This window comes from Echinops telfairi, unplaced genomic scaffold (assembly GCF_000313985.2).
Source record: "Echinops telfairi isolate 266 unplaced genomic scaffold, ASM31398v2 ScPeMD7_6;HRSCAF=24_1, whole genome shotgun sequence".
In the NCBI taxonomy this organism is placed as follows: Eukaryota; Metazoa; Chordata; class Mammalia; order Afrosoricida; family Tenrecidae; genus Echinops; species Echinops telfairi.
The window spans coordinates 11,986,238-11,996,234 of NW_022103903.1; the positions used below are offsets into that span (position 1 = coordinate 11,986,238).

The following is a 9,997-nucleotide window of genomic DNA, read 5'->3' on the forward strand; positions in this document are numbered from 1 at the left end:
AAAACAGATGGCAATTAATATACCATATGACCATATATATCCCACAGAAATAAGAGAGAGATAATGGACAGATGTATGTTCCGCCATGCTCATTGAAGCACAGTTCACAATAGCAAGAAGTTGGAAACAGCTTAAATTCCCATCAGTAGAAGATCAGATAAAAATCCTCTGGTATATGCATACAATGGAACACTATGCATCTCTCTAAAACAGCAATGAAACCCTGAAACACCTCATGACATGGAAGGATCTGGAAGACATTATGCTGAGTGAACTTAGACAATCACAATAGGACAAATACTGTTATGAGTCCACTGCTGTAGGAGCAAGCAACAGGACAGGCACAAGCGCAGGCTTGCAGGGCATCCAGTCTGCTGGGCAGGGTGGCCAGGCAGCCTGAGAGAGGGCCTGATTACTGCCAATGAACCATACACGATCCTCTCTAGAAATGTATCTTGAAGGTCACATTGCTGGAGGGTTCCTCCCATCAGCTGGGATCAAATGGTTAAAGGAGGGGAAGGGGATTTTTGTCTACTGAGTGGCTGCCATGCCACAGGTAGACAGGTAGACAGGTAGACAACCCTATCAGAGGGATGAGAGATACTGATGGGAAATCAAGTCAAGAGAGGGAAAAGCTAGCAAACATATCTGGCAGAGCACAAATGCATGACTGTGAAAAGTGGAAGGACCAATTTCCAGATGGGGGGAAGTGGAATATTAGCAGAACATTATGCCTCTGGGTAGGGGTGGGGGTGGTGATAAGACTCTCTACCATAAACTAACAAGGAGGTTATGAAGGAGAGCCAAAGACAGATAAAAAAATAAAACAAAACATAGATCCAGGAATGAGTTTTGAGCTCACACTAAATCCTAGCTCCTATTAAAGAACAATTAGTTCTTCTTTAATGGCCCTGCTGGATACTTGCCCTCAGGAAAGGAACACAAAAGATACGGGTGCTATAGAAAAGTGTGGTGGAGAAAGTAGATAGTGTCCAGCTATCAGATAAAATAACATCCAAGGTGCTATTTCCAAATGCTTGTTTCCAAACAAGTAGTCATCTAGGTGAGATGTCAACTAAGTTCACACAAAGAAGCACACCAACGTCAGTCACTGAAGGACTGTAACTCATATAATTCAAAATCGAAGGAGGCAGTAGTATCAGAGGCTAAATTGTTAGAATCTGGTTTGCAAGAGGCAATGGATGACAGCTGGAACCCAAGACATATTTGAGGGATTTACATAGAAGATAACTCTCCAGAAAATATATTTATAGAGGTATAAATGTAAACATATATATATGTAAGTATATTAATACATCACAGGGATATAGATCTATGTACATATATTTATATCTCAAGTTTTAAAGTAGCAGATGGACATTGGGCTTCTACTCAAGTCCTCCTTCGATGCAAGAACACTGTCCTAATAACCTGGTATTCTGTGATGCTCACCTGCCCAACACGATCACTGAAGACAAAACGCATGCATAAGCAAAGGTGGTAAAGAAAGCTGATAATGCGCAGCTATCAAAAGATGTAGCATCTGAGTCTTAACGGCTTGAAGGTAAACAAGGAGCCATCTAGCAGGGAAACAACAAAGCCCACATGGCAGAAGCACACCAGCCTGGGTGATCACAAGGTGTGGACAGGATCAGGCATCAGAAGACCCTAAATAAACAATTATATCCATGCTCATAGGAGGCGGGGTGGAGTGGAGACCCAAAGCCCATCTGTAGACAATTGGACACCACCCTCACCGATGATTCACAAGGAGAAGACAGGCCAGCCAGGGTGCGGTATATCACCAATGAAACACAACGTTCCTCTAGTTCTTCAATACTACCCCCACCCAATATCATAACCCCAATTCTACCATACAAATCTGGCTAGACTGGAGCATGTACACTGGTAAAGATAAGTGCTGTTGACACATGGAATCCAGGACAGAAAAACCCCTCAGGAACAGTAATAGGAGTGGTGATACCATGAAAGTAGGGGGCAGGAGAGGGGAAGAAAAGGAGAGCCAATTGCAATGATCGACATATAACCCCTACCCCTACCCCCACCCACTGTGACAAACAACAGAAATGTGGGTGAAGGGAGACGGCGGACTGTGTAAGATATGAAATAATAATAATTTATTATTTATCAATGGTTTATGAGGATGGGAAGGTGGGGGAGGGAGGGAAAACAGAAGAGCTGATAACTAACAATGACTAAAGTAGAAAGAAAATGTTTTGAAAATGATGATGGCAACATATGTTCAAATGCGCTTGATAAAATTGATGTATGAGTTGTTATAAGAGCTGTACAAGTCCCCAATAAAGTGATTTATTAAAAACAAGAAAGAAAATAAACCTCCAGTGATTTCCTTTTATCCTTAATAGAGGGAGGGGAGGAAACTGGTTACCAAATAGAGTGCATTCCAGAGAGGAGTGGAGGAGATCAGAAAGATAAACCTGACTTGAATGGCTAAAATCTTGTCAGTTGATCCCTCTCTGATTAACGTCAGGCTTGATCTGGATTTCAAATTTTTCTGTTTGTTCATATTGGGGTTTATCTCAGATTTGTTATGTCATTTGGGGTCAACCTCTTGAATTTTTGTTATGTTTTACTGTGTTTCAGTATATGAAACTGAGGATTGATGGTTTGAACCTATAGGGATAGCAAGTAGAATAAGCGCTTCAGAGCATTGCTTGGGGGTGGGGTGAGTAAAAGGAAGTTAATGTCAAAGAATTCAAGAGGAAAAGAATGTTTTGAAACTGATTGTGGTAACAATTGTTCAATACTGCTTGATGTGACTAAACTGTGGAATTACATGGTATCTATATTAACTCCCAATAAAATGGTGTTGAAGAACACGTTTATTTTATATGCACATATAGTTTGATCAATAATATTAAGAAAAAAAAATTTATGAGAATATGTCCAGGACCTTCTGCAGCCTTCTTATTAAATCTTGACATGTGTTCTGTATATCCTAATTGGCCCTTTTGTGGAGACGCATTACTTTTGTAATGGTTGAATATCTTTTCTAACATACAACTCTTTGAGTGTTAAGTCCTTTATCAGTCTTGTTGACCACGAAATACTCAGGACCTGGTTGCCTATATACTAAGCATACAATAAATAATTGTCAAATGAAATTAAACTGTCGAATTCAATTGATTTATTTATATGTAATGATATACACTATGTTTAATTTTACACATGTCACAGCTATTTTATATACTTTATGATTCAATCTAGTGGTTATTTCTCCCTTTATTTCTTTAGGTTTAGACTAGTAGTTAAGTGCTTTTTCATTTTTTTTTTGAATGACTTAATATGTTCTTTAAAAGTTCCTACATTCAGTTTTTTTTCAAAAAGTTTAAATATCCACATTTTTCTAATTTTTTAAACTTAATAAAATTGCTTGGGGTCTACGGAAAAATGATGCCTACACTAGCAGTATATACACCACACTCTCTCATCACTCGGCCTGTAGCTTCTATACATATAAAAATAAAATATCAAAAATAGAGTGAAATGAACCTTTGTGACAAAATTCAAGAAAATTTTGTCAATTATTTACAGATAAAATTCAAGAAAAGGCAGAGAAATGAAAAATTCACTATATTTGAAGAAAGATAATTTTTAAATAATGGAAAATAATATAAATGCTATCTAATGCTTTTATCTTAAATGAAAAAGGCGAGAAATAAAATTTACACACTGTTTAGAGAGTAGGAAGTGGATATTATGAGTATTCACATTTTTTTCTTATTGTTTGCTGAAAGTATTATGGCTTAACAATATGATAACCTGACATAAATTTTTTTAATCATTTTATTAAGAGCTCATACAACTATTATCACAATCCATACACACATCAATTGTGTAAAGCTCATTTGTACATTCATTGCCCTCATCATTCTCAAAACATTTTCTCTCCACTTAAAACCCCCGTATAAGGTCCTCATTTTTCCCCTCCCTACCCTCTCCCCCCTCCCTCATGAGCCCTTGATAATTTATAAATTATTATTTTGTCATATCTTGCCCTGTCCGACCTCTCTCTTCACCCTCTTTTCTGTTATCCGTCCCCCAGGGAGGAGGTCACATATAGTTCCTTGTAATCGGTTCCCCCTTTCCAACCCACTCTCCCTCTACCCTCCCAGTATCACCATTCACACCATTGGTCCTGTAGGGATCATCTGCCCTGGATTCCCTGTATTTCCAGTTCCTATCTGTACTAGTGTATATCCTCTGGTCTAGCCAGACTTTCAAGGTAGAATTCGTATCATGATAGTGGGGACAGGGAGGGAGCATTTAGGAACTAGAGGAAAGTTGTATTTTTCATCGTTGCTACATTGCACCCTGACTGGCTCATGACCCCTCTGCAAGGGGATCTCCAGTGGCCTACTAATGAGCTTTGGGTCTCCACTCCGTACTCCCCCCCTCATTCACTATGGTAAGATTTTTTGTTCTGATGATGTCTTATACCTGATCCCTTCGACACCTCATGATCACATAGGCTGGTGTGCTTCTTTCATGTGGGCTTTGTTGCTTCTGAGCTTGGTGGCCACTTGTTTACCTTCAAGCCTTTAAGACCCCAGACACTATGCTTTTTGATAGCAACAAAGCCCACATGGAAGAACATATCAGCCTATGTGATCATGAGGTGTCGAAGGGATCACTGAAGACAAACCTGACATACATTTAAAGACACAATGACATACATAACTATTTTCCCAATGATCCTCTTTGATATTTCTATAGAAGAACTCATCACAACTATGTACTTATCACAAATAGACAAACATTGATTCTTTTTTACGATCATAAAATATTAGGGGGAAATTCTAGATGCTCAGCTTTATTAAAAAATATTTAAATATGTTGTGATTCACACATATGATGCATTTCACAGGGGGAAAATGTTATCTTTAGTCTTGCATTCAGCATTTTCTTAAGACCAGATCTACGTTGTGTTGGAAAATACCATGTGCGAGTCTTTCGGCCCCAACAGTGATGGTAATTATGCCTTTTCCTGAAGACAAGAACAAAGCCAGGGATAGGAGCTACTCTACGATATGTTTCACACGGGCACTTTTAGGTGAGCGCATGACAGGAGGTCTAGCCTTAATGATTTTTAAGTGAAAGGATTCTAACAGATGACAACAAGTTACATGCAGGTTCACCATAAAAAGCATTGAAATTATGTGTGTACATATTTTAGTAAAGTTTATCTTATACATATAGAATATAGTAACTGAAAATAATATATTGATTCAGTCGTGGTTATTACTGGGAAATAGTTATCAAGAGTTCTTCAGGAAATGGATAAATTATATCTTTTTATATATATTTCAAATCACCAATGAATAAGGCTGTTATATAATAAATAATTTAAAAGTGAAAAATGAGAACATCTTTTATCTCCTCTATTTATATGAAATATTTAGCACACAATAAGTGTTCCTTTCTACATCTTTCCACTCACTGATTACAACTTTACAAGCCCACAGGGAATACATAGTTTTACAAGATAGACATTTTCTTAGTAATAAATGCATATTCATTAAATTTTAAAGTTGATTAAAATGTTTAAAAATCTCTACTTGCATTCCCTTTTTTTGTATATAAAGAATTAAAAAATTCCAATTTAATAAATTTTAGAAAAGTAAAATGACTTGGGCTTATAAAACCAGAATTTACAATTATCTGTGAATAGCCAAACACAAATCATAGAACCATTTGATTACAAGTTCAAAGTAATTCTGGTGTTGGGTACAGAATCACTTTCACCTGCTCCCCCAATGATCACAGTTTAATGCAAAGCTTCTTCTTCCAAGATGGTATTTTCACACCCAATTTGCATCACACACACCAGGCAAATCTTTCCTTGTGCAAAATGCTTAGAAGGATACCACCTTCTTTTGGGCTCAGATCAACAAATTTCCTTTTATAAATAGCCCTTTCCCCCTAATTGTTGCATCCATCCAAATCATCCTTCTCCACAGGCTCGCTGCGGGCCACCCCCTTGTAAAAGGAAGGCTGGGTGGACGTAGGCCCATCAGGCACCACAAGGTCCTCCACTAAGCCAGTTTCAGCCAGACCACAAGTTGTCTAGAGCCTTTGCATATAAGAAAATGGTTCTGTTCATTCTCACTCATCCTCCATTCTTGCCAATATTGTCTGCCTTCTTGGGATATCTATGCTAACACAGTAGCTGGTCACTCCTCGCTAGTTCTTCCTGTCTGGCTCAGCCCTTTGTTGATACCAGGTCTGTAGCCTTTCCCTCTCCAATCATCTGGCTCAGTGTGACCATCTCCTCTGGGGAATCCCGACTTAACTAGCAAATCCTTTCCCATACCGGACCTCCCAACAGACCTACTCAGAACCTGTGACTCCCAGGTGCCTACTGCTTTGCAAAGTCTTGTCAGAACACCACAGCCTTTATCAGCTGCAAGGCTGAGGGAAGATGCCAGTCTTGCCAATTCTGACCAATGGTTTTTAAAATGAATTAAATGAACCTAGTCCCACTCTCCGCTCTTCACTACTCTTCTTCAACATACCTGTAAGCTTTCAACTTAGACGTTCAATGCGAACTTTTTTCGAGCTTCCCTTTTCTCTTCTTTCAATCTGCCTAGATCCCTCGCATGGGGCCAAGGAAGCCTCTGCGGCCTTTGGTGTGGCTTTAGGAACCAGAGCCTAGCTGGTTAGTGTGGTACCCACAGCTGGTTCTTCTTCGTGGCCTCCATGGAGTATGTAAAGCCTTAGTCACTCCACAAATGGTGAAAGGGGTCAGAAATCTCTTTTCTGTGAATTTGATTGTAAGTGCTAACCTCACACACGAAATCAAACGTCTCAACAAGGATTTACTTGAACAGAACCTTGTACAGAAACACTATGCTTACGCCTCACTCGATTGTTTCCCCCTTAATACAGTACAAGCCAACAGCCAACTAAACATTCAAGCCCGTAGTAAACAGAAGGGAGCAGGTTCAGAAACAAGAGTTCAGGCCCTGGTGTTCATGTGCCTTTAATACTCCCTCTCCCTTTCCTCGGTGTTCATTAAACCGGATTTTTTTTCCTCTGTAAAGCTATTTTTCATACCCTTCCCCCCTTCCACTTTGTATCAATCGTGTCTTTAATTTCTTCTCTGAGGAAGAATTCTCTGGATCTCCATCTTCCAATTCTGCTCTTCTGCTCTGTGCCTTTTAAGGCCAGTGTGGCCAGGGGCACCTCTATTGCTGCTGTCTGTGGCTGGGGGTCAGTGGGGTCCTCTCTCATTCCAGCACTGGAGGTCTCACAGGCCACCTCAGACCCACAACAATCTCTGGGTAGGAGTGTCCCCGACAGGGACAAGTTGTCATGGTCAGGGTCAGAATGCCCTGCAGAAAAATAGGCCACCACCTCCAGCTCCCCAAAGTTCTGCCCATTGTTGTGGGAGTGGGGAGGCCGGGAGTGTAAATGTCCATTGTTATGGTTGGCACAGATGGTGTCGAGGGTCCTCTCCTCACTGTCATCCGGTTGGGTCCTGGGGCAGTTACCAGACCCCCTGCTGGGAGTGGAGTCAGATGCCTTAGGGACAGGAGGAGAGGGCGGCTCCTCAGCTCGGCTGCTCACGGCCTTACTGAAAGCTTATCTATTGAGCGTCTTGGTTTCAAAAGGGTGTTCCACAGAGCCATTATTGTTAATGTCCTGAGAGGTCCCCTCTGGCACCTCTGCCCAACCATGGCCACTCTGCTCAGGGCCTGGACCATTGCTGGGGTTTCTAGAAGATGTCCCTTCTTTCAAAGCATCCTTGCTGTGGCCTTCGGGGGGCAGGTCTTGATTTCTCTGGGCTGTGGCTGGGCTCAGGCAGACTTCCGTACTGGAAGAGGGGGTTGGGCTGCCCTTGTGGCTGGTTCCTGCTCTCCCATCATCTGTGTCCCCCACCACCTGGGAGGTCTCTCCATCTTTGTTACTTGAGTAGGAGATACAGGAGTAGCACAGCCACCTGTAAACTTTATAAATCTTTCGCTCAACTGATTCTGTCAGAGGTTGCTGAGGTCCGGCTTTGCTGAAACTCCAAAGTGGAGGTGCTGCCCTCAGGGGAAGAGGCCGGGGAGGAGGACAGGTCATTTACTTTGATCTGGGGGTAATCGTAGTTGTCCCCTCCAATGAAGGTGCTGGCGGGCTTGGCTGGAGCACTGGGCTTCTCTTCTCGGGCTGTTGGCGCCGCAAGGCATTTCGCTGGCGGCTGGAGGCTCCACATTCATTGAGCTTCTCCTCCTCGGAGCTGCTGGAGCTGCTGGACTCATCTTCAGGGCTGGGTGACCTTGGCCGAGGAAAGAGATCCGTGTCTAGTTCTTGGCCGAGGAAAGAGATCCGTGTCTAGTTTAACCTCACAGGCGTTCTCTTCGGAGTCAGACTCGTTGGACAGGGCCAGGAGGCGCTTGTCGTGGTAGCGACTCGGAGCAGACAAGCGCTGCTGGCATGAGAGGCAGCATCCTCGCATGTAGGTGGCGGTGGCGTTGAGGCCACCACACTTGTGGGGGTGAGCCGCAGGGGTCCCAGTTGGAAGGCATTGTCAGCAGACTCGTCCACTCTGGGGGGTGGGGAGTGGGGCAGTGAAGCAGAAGTCTGTGTAGCCCTGGCGCTCGCTGACCCCAGCATGCAGCTGGAGGATAGCACTCTCACTGAGGTCACTGTCGGAGTCGGAGCTCCAGCCCTCAGTCTCTCGGAGGACCAGGGAGTCAAAGAAAGCCATCATGCGGGGGTCCTCCTGACTGGTTGGCATAGTCATGAGACAGGCCACTCTCGCTGTTGAGCACGAGGCGGATGTATTCCTTCTGGGTGGAGAGGCAGCGAGAACCATCCTCAATCCGACCATCGAGGTCTCCAGTACATCCTGGCTGCTTGTAGGGGCTCCAGATCTTGATCAGCTTTTCTACCCCAGAAGAGCAGATCATGTAGGTGTGGGGATTAAAGCGGACCTGGTTCACAATAGACCGATGGCCTTTCAGCACCATGAAGGCTCCATTGACCACCCTGCCAGTGCCACCTGCTTCTGGATCTGCAGGAATTTTCCACATGCACAGGTTGAAGTCATCAGAGCCTGATAGGATGTATTGATCACGATCTCCAGCAAAACACCAGCCTTTCATGGTGCAAGAGTTGAAGTAGCCCTGGTTATCGAACTGGAACGCAGGCAGAAGGGAGTGGATGTCATAGAGCACAGGGGGCAGGCGGCGCCTCAGGACCAGCAGCTGGGTTCCGTTGCTGTTGAATCGAACATTCATGGCACTGTGGAGGGAGAAGTTGCCACCATAGCGCAGGAGAGAGCTCTGAGGTTTCCGAATATCCCAGAGGCCCACTCCTTCCTTTGAATTGGACGGGGCCTATTGCCGGGGCTCCACTGGGTTAAACATGACACTGTGAAAGGCTGATGCGTAGTTGGCCAGGCAGAACGGCTCTCTATGGGGAGACTCTCTGATGTCCCAAATGAGAACCTGGCCATCTTCTGAGGAGCTGACAAAAATGTTGTCATTCACTGGGCCCATCGATAAACCGTATACCGCATCTTCATGGGCAAACACATCCAGAGTCTCGCTGCTTTCAACATCATGGAGGATAACTTGCTCATCATTTCCTCCAGAGAATACTTTGATGTTGCCACTGTTGAAAGCCAGGCAAAAAATGATGGAATGATGCTCTCCTTTCAGCTGTATGGGTTTGACTCTGGATTGGGTGGCTTGTTCCATGTGCCATAGCAGAACCCCGCGATCATCTCCTCCTCATGCTGCCCCCAGGCCAGCTCTCCTCTTCATGCTGGAACCGCGGCCGCCCGCTCGTCGCTGCTCTCTACTTACATTCTTGCATGATCAGACTTCTAATACCAATTTTAGTTTGTGTGGTTATTTGTTCCTAATTGATTTTTTTAATCATAAAAAATCAAAGCAATACAGAATGATAGGTTATATAATGATAAGTATCTTTATGCCATCATTAAGCTTACTCAAATATCCTT

General features: G+C 43.3%; 1 pseudogene; it reads right to left on the reverse strand.

The window, feature by feature from the left end:
• Positions 1–7,085: 7,085 nt before the first annotated feature.
• LOC101649092 lies at positions 7,086–9,766 on the reverse strand (annotated as a pseudogene).
• Between the last annotated feature and the right edge of the window lie 231 nt (positions 9,767–9,997).